The sequence below is a fragment of the Pipistrellus hanaki genome (genome assembly GCF_964339955.1).
Source record: "Pipistrellus hanaki genome assembly, chromosome: 13".
Classification (NCBI taxonomy): domain Eukaryota; kingdom Metazoa; phylum Chordata; class Mammalia; order Chiroptera; family Vespertilionidae; genus Pipistrellus; species Pipistrellus hanaki.
The window spans coordinates 20,573,578-20,589,100 of record NC_140515.1 but is presented as its reverse complement, the minus strand read 5'-3'; the positions used below and the strand labels follow the sequence as shown (position 1 = coordinate 20,589,100).

Genomic DNA, 15,523 nt, shown 5'->3' with positions numbered 1-15,523 from the left:
ACACATGGGTATGGATCACTTAGTTCATGCCAGGGACCAGAAGGGCACTGGGGCTGCAGTGGTGAATAACACAGGGATAGTCTCCACCCTCCTCATGGAGCTTGGAGTCCAGTAGAGGAGACAGACAAGCACCAAGGAGACACAACTTGGGTTTCCTAATGTTGAAGGAAACACACAGCATGTTGTGAGAGATGAGGTGCCTTGCATGTGTGGGAAGGCAGTGGGTGGAGCAGATGGCTTTAGTCACTGTGTCTGGGAAACCTCCCTAAGGAAACAAGACTGTGGGTGAGACTCAGAAGGACCAGCCAAGAAAGCACTTGGGAAGTATATGGATGTGCTTCCCCCCCACCCCACCCCCCCACCTCCAAGCAGAGAGAACAATAAGTATAATTCCCAAGGCAGGAAAGGACCTGGCTACTTCTAAGAACCAGAAAACTACAGGGAGGCAAGTAATGGAGTCGGGTGATGTGGGGTGGGGTGCAGTAACGTGGGATGGGGTAGGCGACAGAATTGCAAAGGTAGGTAGGGCTCATGGTATGCTGGGCCCTAAGGTCCATGATGGAACATTTATTTTCTTCCAAGTAAGCGCTTGCTATTCTAATTATTATTCTTTTGGATCAGGTTCTATTCTGAAATCATAATCCATTATTTTGATTTTAAAATAACAATTACGAGGCTCCAATCAACTACATTGTCATCACTTAGCTCAAACAGAATAACACTTTGGCTAATCATCGGGCTAAATAAGCCCCAGTGCTTGGCCCAAAAGTTCTCAATGAATCTATAGGATGTCAAGGTGCAAAATCATAAAGTGATCAAGTAAGTAAAAGATTAAGGATTAAGGGTTAAAACAAAGCAAGGAGGGGGGGGTGCAGTTACAGGCGTAATGTGGACTATTTCACCAGCAGCGTTTAGCAAAACATTCCACAGGTTTAGGCAACCATGTCCACAGCAGCTGCTATAAATCTAATCCAACGTGTGAGGAGGCAGGAGGGCCATCCAGAGGGCTCAGGAGCAGCGATTCCAAAGTTGGAGAGCCATGGAGCAGAATCAGCAGGGGACCTTTCAATCCCTTCACCCACTCTCCCCAGTCTTGCTAAGTGGGCCACTGTTACTGAGCCCCGAGTCCCAAACAAGTGTATTGAGAACCACCTCCCTTATGGAAGTATGGATGAGATGAGAACGAGGTGATAAACAACAAACAGGCCCAAATGAAACAACTGATAATCAAATGGAAGCGTTCTCAACAAGAAACTCTAATTTCTAGTGCTCATTAAATTACAGATGTGTCTACTTCCTCCTACTCCAATAAAAAGAAGCTCAAGGGAACTGTTTATTGAGCTCAAAAATCTTCTATTAGGGGCCCTGCTAATAAAAAGTATTCTGAGCCAACTAATTATTTGGCTCAGTTGGGTCAGAATATTTATAGAACCAACTGGCTCAGTGATTTAAATATTTCTTGTGATACCTATTAAGAGGATATAAGTATATAAGGTAAGACAGAATCATCATTATTTGGATTGGATTACTAGAATTTTGGTCTGATATTTCTCTGCTTTAACCAGCTACAGTAATGTACACATATGATACTACCAGCAAAGTCTACATGCTAATCTACTTTTAGGGGAGCATCGTTTAGTTTAGTTACTAGAGAGATGTTAAGAATGACCACTTGCTTCCTAATTGAACAGAGGTCTAGTAGTTCCAAAGTGCATACTAACTCAGGGCAAGTACAATTCCTAGTTCCTGGAAAGACAAGGCCAGTGAAAGGTAATAGGACATGATGAAGAGGTATTACCGATGAGATTGTTTAATTAGAGGACATGTCTTAGAAAGAAATACATTTTTAATTACTTCGAAGTACACCCTTAAGTAGAATTAACTGCTAAATGCCCCCCTTCCCCCCCCCCCAGCAAGTACCAGTGATAAATAAGACAGATTATAATTGCAAACATCACTTAAAGAACTCCCACAAAGTTCTTAAGCAGACCTTGTTTTCTGGGACACTGCAGGCTTTTTTCAATCCAAAAAAGAAAACATTCCAAATCTATGCACCCCTTAAAACTTTCCTGAATTAAGAATGAGCAGCAATCAACTCATGCTATATAATTTCTATATAATTTCATACAGGAAAGTATGCAATTTTAGATGCACAGTTCAATGATCTCTGACAGATGTGTTATGTCCATGTAATTACCACCACAATCAAGATATGGATCCTTTGCATCACCCCAGGAGTTCCTTGCGACCTTTCACAATTAATCCCCTGCCACCACCCAGGCTTGGCAACCACTAATCTGTTCCTATAGATCAGTGTTTCTCAAACTTTTGACATATGTGTACCCCTTCTATAATTTTCGTAATGCTGAGTACCCCTCGTACTCATGAGAACGTAGAATTAGGTGCAGTTAAGCACGGTGCAGTGCATATCCCCACCAAACTCTGGTGCAACTCGTACCCCCACCAAACTCTTCCCATACCCCTGGGGGTACACATACCACACTTTGGGAAACACTGCATAGATCAATGGAACCACACAGTATAGACCAATTTGTGTCTGCCTTATTTCACTCAGAATGCTGTTTTGATTATTACTGATGAACAATGCAGTTGTCAGGATCAGTAGTTAGTCCATTTTTGTTGCTGAGTAGTATTCCATACATGGTTATTCTAAAGTTTGTTTAACCTATTCATATGTTGATCAATATCTGGGGGTGTTCCAGGTTTCTAGCTATGGAAGTAAAACTGCTATGAACATTAAAAAGAAAATAGAATGGGTGGTTAAGAACAATGGAAACTGAAGTTCAGACACTGTGATGGAGGCATTTCTTCAGTCATCTCCAACTATTCCTTCAAATACCACCTTATTTAAGACACTAGCAATTGGAAAATAAAAGTAGGGTTTAGAATGGCACAACTTGGGATTTGGGCCGATAAGATCCATGCAAAACAAGGTGATGAGGATGATCATCTTGTCTTTGCACATGTGAATATCAAGAGATACATGTAAAGTGTCCATACTTCATTATTGGAGTTTTCATATATCTTTCTAGCAATAGAACCATTCCTTCTAAGAAAAGCTTACTTGAAAGCCAAAAAGAAAAAGAAGAACTGCTCTGCCAGAGGTAGGAAGGAGGAAAGGAGTGGAATGGGATGGGAAGAGATGGGCACCTCACCCACTGGACAGTTCCCCTCTCAGATGCTCCTCAGGAAAGCTAAAGCAAGCTCTGGGGTAGGAAGAGAGTAGGAGGCAGGTAGAAAAAGTCATAACGTTTAAAAAAGATTAGATCCCTTGGAGAAGAGAGAATACCCCCACACAAGCTCACTAGACACTTGTTGAAGGAATGATGACAGTGATTCTTGCTAGTTGTCACTTCAGCATTTCCAAGAATAAGATGTGTAAGTAGCCTATTGATCCCCACACTTTCCCTGCCTGCAGAAGTAAACACACACCTCACAGGTCAGATCGTGCTACACTGCTACACTCCGTATGGCTTCAATGGTCTCCAAACCTCTGTGGGAGTGCAAACCACCAGCCCTCTGGCAGTGCTGCCTGAGAGGAAAGTGTCTCTGATACCAGCTTCCTAACTTCCTTCCCCTCCCCTCACCCCCCAAGCAACTCAGTTTCCAAGACCACCAGAAAGTGACCTACTCCACATCTGGGGAAAAGTTATTTTAGAGTGATTTTTTTTTCTCTAGGAAAACAGAATTAAAATATATAGAAAATGCAAATTTTGTTCTTAAAAAGCAATCATGGGGGTGCAATTAGAGAGTACAGTGATATGGCCAGTTTTTAATGTTTGCCCTAAATTGGCAAGTCTCATTAAGCAAGTCATGTCACTTTTCTTTTCTTGTTTTTTAATGTTTTTATGGATTTTAGAGAGAGAGGAAGGAAGAGAGAGAGGTAGAAACAACGATGAGAGAGAAATATCCATTGGCTGACTCTTTCATGACCCTACTAGGGATTTCCCAAAACTTTGGGCATGTGTCCTGACCAAGAATCAAACCGTGACCTTTTGCTGCATGGGGTGACACTCAACCACTGAGCAACACCAGCCATGCAAGTCATGTCACTTTTCAAATTCAGCCATCAGTAAGGAATTTTGATTAACTGAAAAAATTCCAGCAGGCATCTAGATATCAACAATGGCTACTATAAAGAATGAATGTCAGTCATGGTTGGGTAATTAAGTTGGGTGGAGCATCAACCTGATATGCCAAGGTTGCAGGTTTGACCCCTGATTGGGGAATACACAAGAATCAACCAATAAATGCATAAGTAAATAGAAAGATAAAATGAATCTAACTTCCCCCACCTCTCTCCTCTTTCTCTTCCCTCCCCCTTCCTCCCTCTCTCTAAAATAAACAGATAGAAATGTCAGAGAGGACAGATTCCTGCTAGTTTCACTTGAATAATCCATCAAACTAAAATCAGAGCATGTTCTCTAACTTACTGCTGAGAGCTGGTCAGGCCTCTAGAATCACCTGGCTGTGAGTATGGGCTGGGAGTTAACTATGTTTCTCCAAGAATGTATGTTTATTTGTACAGAAAAGAGAAAAGCAAACCTTTGCTTTCTTTAAAACCTCAGGAGAAATCAGATGCCATTTTTTACCCATCTGCTCTCAAAAACTCGAAATGATGGATAATATCCATTGTTAGAGAGGCCACCAGAATCCAGCGCTCTCATCTGTGGTCAGTAGGAGTGTAATTGACAAAGGCATTCTTGGAAACCAAGTTGGCAGGATCCACCAAAGTGCACAGACACTTTGCCCAAGCAAACCCACTTCTAGGACAGTAGCCTATAAAAATGCTTGTCCAAGTATATATGTACAAAAATTTTCATTATAGCGCTGCCGAAGTGAAAATTTGAAAACTGCCTCATCACCCTCAAGGAACCTGGCTGAGTCTGAGTACAAGCGCACCATGGAACTCTGAGCTAGCTGAGGAGATGGAGGCAAACCTGAGGCGTGAAGATGGAAAAACCTTCAAGGCATAGTGTCAACTGAAAGAGAAAACAGGTAGTAGAATAACACCTATAGCTGATCTTGTTTATCATAAAACATGGAAGCCTGTTTGAATGGATATATACAAGCATGCCTGGACATGGAAACATCTAGAAACCCCTCACCAATCTGTAAACAATGGTTCCCTTTGAGAAAGGGAATGGGTTTGGGAGATTTGCATGCATGCACGCACGCATACGTGTGTGTGTGTGTGTGTATGTGTGTGTGTGTGTGTGTGTGTGTGTTACAAAATATATATAATAAAATGCAAAGATATCAATGATTTTGACCAATCAAAATGCATAGCATTGCCATCACTCAGCCTGCTGCCCCACCCCCTGCCCAGAAGTGATCAAGGTTCTAACCTTTATTCACATGAATCTTTCACTGCTCTTGCACTGTGTACACATGGAAGCAGAAGCACCTGTTCTTTTCTGTCTGACTTCCCGGGCTCAGCATAAGGTTTTCCAGACGCATCAGTATTGTTGTGTGTAAGTTCCATCTTATTGCTAAGCAGCATCCCAGTCTATGAATACACTACCGTTTCAGTAGCTATTCCCTTTTTAAATGGATATTTTAACTGTTTCCAATTTTTTTTTAAAGAATAAGATGGCCATGAACATTCCTGTACTAGTTTTGTGTGTGGACGAATGCGTTCTTCTCTCTAGGACACATAACTGGATGGGGGTTTAACTGGCAGTGTTACATGGAGCCACTCTGTGGAAGACAATTTCTGGGCCGCAGTTTTCTTTTTTCTTTTTCTTTTTTTAAAAAAAATATATATTTTTATTGATTTTTTGCAGAGAGGAAGGGAGAGAAAGATAGTCAGAAACATCGATGAGAGAGAAACATCGATCAGCTGCCTCCTGCATGCCCCCCACTGCGGATGTGCCCACAGCCAAGGTACATGTCCTTGACCAGAATCAAACCCGGGACCTATCAGTCCACAAGCTGATGCTCTATCCACTGAGCCAAACCGGTTTTGACTAGGCCACAGGTTTCTAGGGGCAGCTGCAGCAGGAGCTAGGAGTATAAGCCATGGAGGCGAGCCGCAAGGCTCCCATCAGAAACCAATGCTTTCTAGCTGTGCGACCATGGGCAGGTCTCTTAGGCACTGTTCCTCAGCTTCACTTATAAAATGGGAATAAGATAACCCATGGGGGTACAGTGCAGAGCTGACGAGTTAGAACAGCTCAAATGCCTAGAACAGACTCCAGCACGCGCCCTCGGTTTCTCGTTCGCTGGAGACAGGAGTGCAATTGTGTCTTGTGCAATGTTGGGAGCACACCTTTAGGGTCTGCTTCCCACACCGGAACAGCAGGTACTGCAAAGGCCTCAGACAGTGAACTTCGTAATGGGTTATTAAGCACTTTTTGTCAGACATTTCACTTCCACTTGTACTTTTCTTAATAATAAGATGAGTTACATTCCTGGAAGGTTATCTTAATGGAAGCATTGCCGGAAGGTCGTGATGAGCATGGGTAAATGAGCTGGGATCCCCAGGCGCCTACACAGGCAGATGGGCCACACACACACAACGGAAGCTGACGATGAGTGCTGCGTGCAGACTTTCCAATAATGAAAGCTTCTACTTTTAACCACTGAGATGATCCCGTTTTTGTAAAGCTTGTAAATACCATTCAGTACTTCGGCGTAGCTATAAATTTCAGAAAGCTATCATAAATAGCCCAGAGGTATTTTTACAGCACATACAAATGTGTTAAATGTCAGGAGCATGATATTCCTTCCTGGAAGAGGAAGCATCTGGCCGGTGATGGCTACTTGAAACCAGCCCTCCTCCCCACAAAAAGTCACCAGTAGGGCCAAGGTCTTAGGACTTAGGTCCAGAAGGAAGCAGATCTCTTGGACTCTGAATTTGTCACAGCATCTCTAGCGAAGCCCACGTGCTTGGCTCCCAGCTTTGACAACAGCCTAAGTCCTTGCCAACACCCTTGAGCAGGTGCCCCCCTTAGCTCCCCATGCTTTCCATCTCGGCTTTGCCCCTCAGTGGTCCCTCCTCTGCTCCTACCTGTGGTCTTGCCCCTCTCACTCCCGGGAGGTGTACCCTCCCATCTCCCATCTCCCGTATTCCTACCTCCCTATAACGTTTGAGGCTTCCCAAGAACCCAGACACAGGGCCACTTTCAGTTAGAGCACACAATGACAACACACCTCAAAAAGACACAATTTATCATTCACCAGGCCCACGGGACATCCCAGAACCTGATAACAAAGCTAGAGAAAGAAGGTGTCAGAGGGGACCGAGTGTTCAGATATGAAATCTGAGAAATGAGCTTCCAGAGGCAGAGAGACTCAGCCTTCCACCTTGTAGTCTCAGGTTCCGCTGACAAAAAACTCGATGGGGAGATGATCCCAAAAGGCTGTCCCTCACTGGGCCTGAAAAATGGTTAAATCATTTGAGACCAAGGTGGGCCAGTGTTGCTAGACTGGCCGCATTGTCATCCCAAAAGCATCCCTTACCAAGTGTGGGACTCTGCACAAGTTATCTCACTGGTGGGTGTGTGTGTGTGTGTGTGTGTGTGTGTGTGTGTGTGTGTGAGAGAGAGAGAGAGAGAGAGAGAGAGAGAGAGAGAGAAAGAGAGAAATGATTTAATTAACCTAAGGCTCTGAAAACTGTAACCGGCACACAGTGAGTGCTTTCTACATGTCAGCCTACTCCCACTGCCCCAAACACTCCATTGTACTTCTAGTCTCCCCCCTACCCGGCTGACCCTCACCCAAGCTAGGAAAACCCAGGAGCAGGTTGCACAGCAGAAGGCCAGCACAATTAACAAGAGATGGGCTTGTTTTTCTTGTAGATATTTCGCTCCGGAGAAGCTTCTGAACGGCTGACTTCTTTCAAATGTCCTCCCTCATTCTGGCCCTGAAGAACCTCCTGCCCCCAAATACCAATGCGTGCCATCCCAGATGACGGGGGCCTAAGGAGAGCAGATGCTGGGCCTGTTAGGGAAGACTTAAGGCCAAGGAGCAGAGAGCCTGGCCCTTCCTGACCTGCTCGCTCTCCAGATCACCTGGCGGGAGGGCCACGCACCCGCAGGAACTCGCAGGGAAAAGCAAGCCTGTTTGTAGCCTCCTCGGGACGCAGTGGCCAGTCCATGGGCATCTAATAACAATGTCCTCCTCCTGGTAAGCAGCCTTAACCAACTGACAGGCCTGGCCCCGATGTACTATTTACCAAATGAATTTCTTATTACGTGGCCTCCATGTAGGTGTGGTGATCCAGACACCATGGGCAGCTCAGATGCGTCTGAGAATGGCAGCTCTGGGATGATTAGTGTTCTCATTGTGGAGCAATACACAGGCTGTGATGTTCTACACCCCCCAGCAGACTGGACTCCAAATCCAGGCTTCCCCTGCATATGCTCAGTTAGCTCCCCACTAGGAGAGCCCACAGCAGGCACCCCTGCACCTTCACTGCCCAGCAAGTACCCTCTACTTCATTGCATCACGGCTCCACGTAGCCCATGGGGCTTCAATGCTCTGCCCAAGGAAACTGAGAACGAGTGGACCCCTTCTCTCCATCACCCTGGCTGCCACAGTTCAAGTCAGCATCGCTTCCTGCCTGAACCACAATGTTCTTCTCTCTTCACTGGTCTCCCTGCATCTACTCTTGGTCCCCTTTAAATTCATTCTCTGGCCAGGAGCAAGAGTGAGCATTTCAAATCAACTCAGATCACACACTGTTGACATCGTTTCCCATTTCCCAAAGAATAAAATCACTCACCAGCCTCACCCCACACCATTCTCCACCGTCCCCGTCCCCGTGCCCTCCCCCCCCGCCCCCCCCGACTCCAGAATCCAGTCTTCTTTCAGTTCCTGGTGCTCACTGGCTGTTCTCCCTGGCTGTGTCACCTTCATGTCCCTCTCCACAGCCCCCACTCCCCTCCCCAAACTCACAGAGCGAGTGAGTGGCAGAGGCAGGATTCCCATTCGGTCTGGCTCCAAAGGCCTCCCATCCCCTCACCTGTATGCTGGGCCACCCACCTGTGGAGAAGGTTGCAGAGTTCCTTCCCACCACTGTCCCCCGTTCTCTTCTCCCACGCAACTAGAGCAAAAACGGAAATCCTCGGATACAGTCTCTGTTCTGTAGCCCAACCACGTTCAGGTCCATCACCCCAAACTTCACAGGGTGCCCTGACTACTAGTGAACTGGGCATGCGCGAGGAAATCCCTCGAGAACATTAGCTTCCCACCTGCAGCGTCTGCAATGGAAGACGGCAGCTTCACGCTTCCAACCTCAGGGAGCAGCCACACTCATCCAAACGCAGACCCAGATACAAAGCAGGACACAAAGCCAAGGAGGACTTTGGAGCTGTGCAAGTCCCTGTTCATTTTGTTCTCTGGACCCATGAACCTCAGTGTGACCACTTTTCGAACAAATCATTAGGTTTTCTGGATGAATCTGCCACACAAGTAGACACCTGTAGTGTGTTTCAGATCCTGACACTTGGATGCATCACAAGGAATTTGGTTCTCTTCTTTCCCTACAGACCGGGTTAATCAGAGATGAAAGTTTGAAGGTGATACAATGAGTAAAGATAAAAGTAGAAGCTCAACAAAGAAGGGGAAGGAAGAGATCAATCAAGGACAGTAACAGATAACAGGGAACTTAGATGGGACTCCTGAGACCACAGGGGAACCCAAGACAGAGCCAAGACAGAAGACTCCAACTCCTGCCCTGCTCCCACTTCATATCTTCTCCTTGCACATCACTTACTTCTTTCAAATAATAAAAAAGGGACTCCAAACACTTTAAAAACAAAACATTTGTCTAATTGCCACAATTCCATGGGGCATTGTATCCTTCTAAAAGCCCTCGACTCCGCTGTTGGACAGGGGCACATTAGGGCCAATTTGGTAGGGTGTCAGTTGTATTTACAGTTTGGGGTAATAGAAAAACAGATGGAAACTTTGAAATTGACCCCTCAGGAGCTAATGTTGGAGGAAACCAACATTCCACAGTCTGGCCAGAGGTTGGGGGCCATTTGCCCAGACAATAAGCAGCCACAGCAACCCGTGAGCACAGGGGCACTTGGTATATGCACGACCTGTTTTTATTGCATCCAATCTGGAACCAGGCTGCCACAGCCCAGACACAAAGTGCAGCAAAGACATAAGAAGATAAAAAGCTTACATGCTGATTTTCCATATCAGAGTACAGAAGAAATGTGTCAGTGTTTATGTTATTTCCTACCAGAAATCAATGCTAACATATTACTAAATAATAAAAAACACCCTCTTTTCTGGGTTTCATATTATGTGTCAGCCACTGTATTGAACACTGTAAAAATATAATCTCAGTTAAAATATCATTACATGGAGGATATTTTTATCTCCATTTTTACAGCTTAAGAGGCTTAGAGAGGTTGAGTAATTTGCCCAATATCATAGAGTTCATAAATAATGGATCCAGACATTGAAACAACGTTTCTATGATGCATGCCAAAGCTCCTGGTGTTATCTATTATGCTATATAAAAATAATAAAATATTATTATACATAATAATGAGCTCTTTGCCTCAAAAAGAAATGGAGCATTCTAGCCAGGCCTGGACATGCCTTCGTGAGAGTTACAATCTCTCTTCTCTAAGAGAGAGTCAAAGCACTAGCCTCGGTACACAAGCATCCCTCATTCAGGGTCTGGTCCATCTGAGGTATGGCTTATCGGAGCATCCCAAAGAGAGACCAACAATGAATCTGTTTTCCACTGCTGCGTAACAAATTACCACACATTTAGCAGCCTAAAACAACACTCACTTATGATCTCACACTTTCTGAGTCCCAAGACCAGGCACAGCTGGCTGGCCCCTCTGCTCCCAGGATTACTGGGCAGAAATCAAGATGTTTGCAGACTGCATTTCTCATCTGTAGGCTTCACTGGGGAAGAATGAACTTCCGGGCTCACGCGGGTTGTTAGGCCCAAGGATTCCTTTCCCTGCAGCCTTACGAAGGGGGGTGCCTTGTTCATTGGCTGTTGGCGGGAGCGGAGGCTGCCCCAGGTCCCTCAGGAGGCCTGGCTACGTGGCCCTCTCCATAGGCCATTAACATCATGGCAGCCTGATTCTCCCAGGATGGCAGGAGCCCTCTCTCTGCAGTCTGCTAAGAAGACATCTTGCGTAATGCAAAGCAACCATGGAATGGCTCCATCACCTTTGCCTGTTCTATTCCCCAGGTACAATCACAGGTCCTGGCCACACTCAGCAGAGGGGAGGGGAAGGATGTGGAACCAGGGCTCTGCTGGAATTCTATCAATGTGCCCCCACAGAACTTGCTGCGATGGAAACGTCCACCTCTCTGCTGTCCAATGCAGCAGCCACTGGCCACATGTGGCTACTGAACATTGGATATGCAGCTAGTGCTACTGTGGACCACAGTTTTCAATATTGTTTCCTCTTAATTAATTTAAACAGTTACATGTGGCTAGTGGGTTACCATAATGAACAGCATAGACGTGGTCTTGAACCAATATCCAAATTATTCATTAATTGGTTTTGAAAACTTTTTAAACCTTTCTTTTATTCTGTTTGGGTTAGCCTTTCAAAATATTTTGCAATCTTTTTACTTCCAATTTCCAACATTTCTCGGGGACTATTTACTTCAGTATCTATCTACCAGACTTCACTTTTTCATTTTTCCAAATCATTTTCACCAAAGCAGCTAAGGCATCTGGAAGGGCTAACTTATGGCCAGCGAGGGGCTATGGAAATTTACGCATCCTTGCACTTCCCCCAGTGCTTATCCCCATGGCAACAAGGTGCAAAGCTAAATGCCTGTCCCTTCCACTCTTCTTCTCATAACTCAGACCTCTTCTAGCTCTTAGTCTGATATCAATGAGTAAAACAGAATCGGAGGTGGGTGGTGGATAAAATGAAAATCAATGAAGGGAAACAAAATTGCAGAATTATCGGCAAAAAGAGCACAAACCACTTCCCCCAATTACGTGAGGAGACAGAGTAAACCACTTCCCACACGCCTGCCTCAGCCCAACCAACCTCTCCCCGAACACAGCACTGTGACCACCTGTTCCAGTTTCAATGGCTGATGGCTTTCTTAACTCGGTGGTTTACAAACAGCGCTCTGGCGGGGCGGGCTCTGGGGGGTGTTAATCACCGTTACCACAACAAAATAAAACAAAAAGAAGGGTTAGGCTCCAATAAGTTCTGGGAGCACAGGAAAAATAAATGTGCACACTGCAGGAGTTTTCAGAGCCTTTACTATTGTAAAGTGCACTGTGAATGTGTTTATTGGACTTAATTTCATCTAAACCTTTTCCCCCCAGAATCATGCTACTGAATGATTGCTCTAAGGTGTGAAATCTGAGGAATGATAGTTTTAATCAGGGTTTCCTAGAGGTTGGTCATTAGTGTGTCATCTCAATGATTTTTGCAATACCCTAACTACCTGTGCTACCTAGTATTTTTTCTTTAAGTGTTTTTACCTTATACACCTTTTAGTCTTAGATTCTTTCTAAGCAACAATTAGTGAAATGATGTTTGCTCTGCAAGTTACTGATGTTCTAGTACAAAAAGGCACAGCTAATAAAATTCACAAATGTTCATCTGTACCACCTGAACAGATCCTACATAATAAGCACATGTAACAACTAATGACAAACAGATTCCCGGGTACCACATAAGCCAGAGCTAGAAATGACAGAGACAGTATTTAAGAACAAGGAGGAAGCAGAATGCCTTTCCTTTGCTTTTCAAAAGCAATCCAGACTGAATCAGGTGGCCCTGGATTACCTCTAGTAACTCCACAGTAGAGACAGGTCAAAAGAGACCGTGGGACAGGGTGAACTTAAGAGCTGGGACTCCAAGCCTGATTGCACAGGTTCAAGTCTCAGCTCAACCATTTCTTCACTGAAAAACCTGAGACAGGTAAATTCATTTTCTTGTAACAGTTTCCTTATATTTAAAACTAGACTTGAACAGTAAAATAATACTTACTCAAAGGAGAAATAAATGAGATAATGCTTGAGGAGTGCCCGGCATATAATAAGGGATCTATGGATACTACCACATAGTAATTGTAATAGAAAGGAAAAGAATAATAATAACAGTGCCATCTTTCCTCCATGCATCCAGGTGTCTGGCTTTCTGTGGGGGACAGACACCTTCCTTTACTCAGGGACACCTGTCCCAGGACACTGTGCTGGACAAGCTGCTGGCAAGGGGACTCCCATGCCCTCAACCCCTCGGACACATATGGTGAAGATGGCACCAATCTAGAGCTTATCTCAGCTCCATGGTTTAAAGCTCAGATCTCAGGAGGCAGTGAGACCCTGTGATTGAGTCAATTCAGTGCTTCCAGACTCTGTCTGGGTCACAGGTTTGCCTCTGCCCTGACTGGCTGTGTGGCCTCAAGTCTGGGGTCTGATCTAAGTTGCTTTAAAAAATACATATGCATATATGCATAATCCATGAACACAGACAATAGTGCTTTGAAGGCCTGGGAAAGGGGTGGGGGTGGGAGATGGGGAGGGAGAAGACATCCATAATACTTTTAACAATAAAGATAAAAATAAAGCAATAAAGACATAAATGTGTGGCATTTCTTTGTCCTCCTGATGTTGTGGAGTAGAATTCAGCTCTGCTACGTAAGTTATGACAAGTCCCCAGACACAAGATCTGTTTGGGCAGCTCTTATTCCATCTGTCCTTCCTGGGACTCCTGCACTCCTGTTCTCCCAGCTGCTGCTATAGAACTGTCTTCTACTTGACAATGGTTACTCAAAGCAAAGCGCTCAGAGAATGCCAAGAGCAACCCTAGCCCTCTGTCCCTATCAGGAAGATTCTAGAAAAACACAGTGATCTCTCAGGCTTCCTCCAGAGCCTGCTACAGATCCCTGACCCCAGGAACTCCAACCACCCCTTCACGCTTCCTCCTCCTGACCCAGGCTATTTCCTCGAGGGACACAGTCCTCCACACTAGAGTCCTGATGGGATGTTCACTGGAAAGATGCAGGAGACCCTGCCCATCCACAGTTTTTCCTGCTCTTTCTAGCTTCTACCTGGGGGGCAATGCTTCTGGAATTCCCAGGTGCAGAGTGACCCAACTTTTAGGAATGGTGTCCCATCTAAAATCAACAGAGTGGCCACCAGGACTCAGGTTTATAACCACGCATGCTACAGGAGGAAGCATTTTAGCAACCTCTCTCTGGGCTAGGACACATATATGTTAAATCCTTGGGGCTCTTTTATGACCCCCATTATAGACCAGAAAAGTGACGAAGAGCAGCAACAGGCTCTTCCAGTTAGTAGGAGGAAGAGCTGGGTTCATTCCAATCTGTGAGACTCCAAATCTCATGTCATGTTCCTAACCTCCCATTGCTATTTTTTGATTTATCACACTGGCTAATTTCCTATCAGAGCTAACCAGAATAATCCTTCCACTAAAACAACCCACCACTACCTGGCTGCAAGATTGCTTTCCCAAAGCTATGTCACCACCACTCCCCAACAGCCGTTCCAATTATCATCTCTTAACCCCACCACAGAAAACTCTGCAGAATATTCCTGCATCAGGAGATACACACACACACACACACACACACACACACACACACCCTTCTTATCTTTATTTCACACACACATACACACACACAAACATAAATATGCACATATATATTCACATTTCTCTCTCTCTCTCTCTCTCTCTCTCTCTCTCTCTCTCTCTCTCTCTCTCTCTCTCTCTCTTCTCTCTCTCATCTTTCTCTCCTTTCCTCCCTCTGTACTTCTCTCCCTCCTACACAGACACACCTGAGTGGTGCCTATGAGGGCATCTCTCCTTTAGGCAAAGGCTCTATCCATTGTATAAAACAGACACCAAGGGACACTAAAAGCCATCTGAGACTCTGTGAAGACAGATGGACAGACAGGAGGAAGCCTGCTCTAAATTCCCCATACATCGTCCAAGGAACCCATTTACCCAGTGAGTAGCTGATGTTTGGGAAATCACTGAAGTCTTACAAAATTCCTGCAGAATAATGATTCATAATTCAGAAATGAAAAGCAACTTAAAGTCACACTGTATAGACTGATTTTTTATACCAGTAGGTAATAAGTCATATTAATTTTCTTCTATGAGAAAAACACCATTAATATTAATTAGGTGAATATGGAAAATATTTAAGATTCAAGATAAAGCAAAAAAATGAAACTCATTTGCAAAGAGTGCCTGTTTTGCTCTGCTAACAGTGTCTCAATCTCATATTTTTCACCCTATTTAGTGATTCTTACTACTATCAAACCCACTTGCCGGCATAAATCTTAAATTCTTTCTTGTTACACCTTGTAAACTCAGAAGTCTTCCTCATCCAAGGAAGAGATCAGAAACAGGAAAGATTTTCCCCTTTCCCAACTGAAGAAACTTAAAACCCTACAAACTGAACATAGCCAAGCCCAAACCAGATAAAAGCAACATTCTATTAAAAACAATCTGTCAAATTAATACTCAACTTTTGAGACATCGTGAACTCAAGTCCTATATGGGATGTA

The 15,523-nt window shown here is 44.6% G+C and overlaps 1 protein-coding gene across 19 annotated transcripts in view; it reads right to left on the bottom strand.

The window, feature by feature from the left end:
- Positions 1-15,523, bottom strand: part of ERC2 (ELKS/RAB6-interacting/CAST family member 2) — an 877,102-nt gene that overhangs the window by 405,317 nt on the left and 456,262 nt on the right. The gene's annotated exons all lie outside the window — the stretch shown is intronic.